Here is a 2,618-nt window from a genome sequence, read left to right on the forward strand (position 1 = left end):
GGTGACTGAAACTTCCCCCAGATTCAGGAGGCAAATCTGGAGTGGCCAGTGGCTTGGTGGCCATGGCCCTTTGCTCATGGAGGCAGCTCTGATTCCAAAGAGTGTGATTTTTGCACACAGCCTGAGCTGTCTTGGTATGGACCATGGCTCTTTTTGATTTTTCCCTCTTCTCAGTGGATGAAGACCCTGGAAAAGAGTTTCATTTTGCATTTATTTTACCCTTGGACAGAACCTGTAGTAGAACCAGGGCTGGTCCCAGGGGTCTCTGCTGATTCTGAGCCTGGTCCCAGAGCCTCTTCTCTGGGAGGCAGGAGACCCGTGGGGAGCAGAAGGTGGTTCCCTCCAACACAGGTGTTGACCCCGGAGCCTCATAGTTCTCACCATTCATGTCCTTGTCTTAAGCTTCCTTGTGCAGGTTCGGGGATCGTGACCTTGAGGCTGCTCTAGTCTGCAGATGTGGATTTGAGGTCCTGCCCTGTTTAGGGAAGAAGGGAGCCTTGTAATCACATGATCTCTGTCTATTTGGTTGTCCCCTGGGCTGTGAGTACATCCTTGGGAAGACTTTTCTCATTGCATTAGCTCCACAAGCTACCCCAGTTGTGTAATTTAGCATGCGGTCCATGACTGACTTGTTCCTCAGAGTTTGAACACCCACCTTGTCTTAGAAACACATCTGATTCTGGTGGGCCTGGCTCTGCACAGAGTCAGACACATTCTTGGCTCTGTGACGTGCATCTTCTGGACCCCACCCCCCAAATTCCAGCTGAGAAGCCCCTGGCCAAAAGCTCAGGTATTTGGAAGGTGCCCCTCAGTGAATCCAGAGTCAGGCGGGGGGATGTTGTTCCCAGGATTCTCTTCTCATCCCCTGTCCTGCACCAGGGTCTCTTCTTCCTGAGGTGAGAGTCCCGAGTCCTGCTTCTCTTGTTTGATCCACTCCTGCTGAGGGTCTCCTGGGGGTGTCTCTTTCTCTTGAATTGGTGATAGATTCTTGTCCTGTTTGCTGCCCTCCCCATTCAGAGGGACCTCTGAGGGCCTGGACCAATATGAGGGGTCCCTGTCCTGGCCATGTGACCCATTTAAGTGTTGGAATAACTGAGATGGGGACAAATTGGTGAGAATTTGGACCCACAGAGAGTGTGGGGTCAGGTGAGGAGAGAGGCCCCAGAGATCAAGTGGATGTAAATGAGGTCTCCATTTCAGAGTCTGGCTTCAGTCTGGGGGTGGAAGGGAACAGGCAGGTGTGGGGTGACAGGTTGTCCTTGATCAGCGTGGACTCAGTGGTCAGGATGGATCTGAGCAGAGGAGCTCCTGTGGTGGAGGTGATGACTCAGAAAGTGAGGGGTGGGTGTACAGGTGCTGGATGTTAGAGTGAGTGAGGATTCCGTGGGTGCAAGGAGACATACATGGAGCCCACTCCCCTGCCTCCCCCAGAGAGGAACATCTGCTTCCACAGCTGCTCTTAACGCTCTCAGAGCAGAGATCTGCTGCAAGAGCGCCAGTGACCTTCGGGAGAAGGCTGGCGCAGGTGTCTGCAGGAGACAGGAGCTGCCAGGGGCATCCTCCCTAATGACACGGACAGCTAACCTAGCACGCACCCGGGTCCCCCATCGCTGCCTTCATGACCCCCTTCCTCCCTCCACCAAGCCTGGCTTCCCAGCCCCTCCCCAATGTTTCTCCCATTGGTGTCAAGGCCCGCCTGCACCAGAACACTGTGGTCTAGATGGGAAGGGGGACACCTGAGTCACAGAGGAGAAGGATCAGCTTTGCTCAGAGGGGGTTGATCCTGTGCTGCCCTGGGGTCTCTCGGGGTCTCTCCAGGTAGGGAAGCAGTGGCCTAGGTCCAGTGCTGAAGGCAGGAGCAGGGGCTCTTTCAGGAGGCTTCGGGACCTGGGGCCTTTGGAAAGTAGCCCCTTATCCCCACTGTTGTGCCAGGGGATCCAACCTGTTCCCCTGGAGTCAGGATCTAATGCTTCCTGAGAATTCCCACTGACTCCAGTGTTGGTTTGAAACAGAGGCAACAGGAGAGGGAAAGCAAGCGCCACTGAATTTTGGGTCCTGCCGAGGATCCCATCACTCACTCATGCTGTGGTTATTTCCCATGTGTTGGAAAAGGCAGCTGTTCTTGAATTGAGTAATGAGACAGGAAGGAGGTCCCCACCCCACAGAGAAATGGAGAGAAGCAGCCTGTGCCGCAGGGTTGAAGGCAGAGGACCGCCCACAGTCCCGCCTGGTCTGACGCCCGCTTCTCCTCAGGCATGAAGCTTAGAGGCTGTGTGTCCCTGTGCGGGTCCCAGGACCACGTCCCAGAGCTGCGGCACAGGCCCGAACGGCGACTGACTGAGGGGAGGGACAGCAGGGACCCTGGTGGGAGCCTGTCAGCCCCACCCCCCGGTCACTTGGTTCATCTGCCTCCTCTGCGGTTCCTCTTTTCTGCCAGCCATCTTTCAGTGTACGCACGTGCACCCCACACACGCCTAGTGCGGCTTCTCCCGAGTCCACGAGAAGTCCAATCTCAGATGGCTCCCCTTTCCTCTGGGGAGCCCGAATAACTTTCAGAATTTTTCCTATTCCCATGGCAATATTAACAAAAAACACCTTTGGAAAATATAAGCCAGGGA

Source organism: Cervus elaphus, chromosome 16 (genome assembly GCF_910594005.1).
Source record: "Cervus elaphus chromosome 16, mCerEla1.1, whole genome shotgun sequence".
Lineage (NCBI taxonomy): Eukaryota > Metazoa > Chordata > Mammalia > Artiodactyla > Cervidae > Cervus > Cervus elaphus.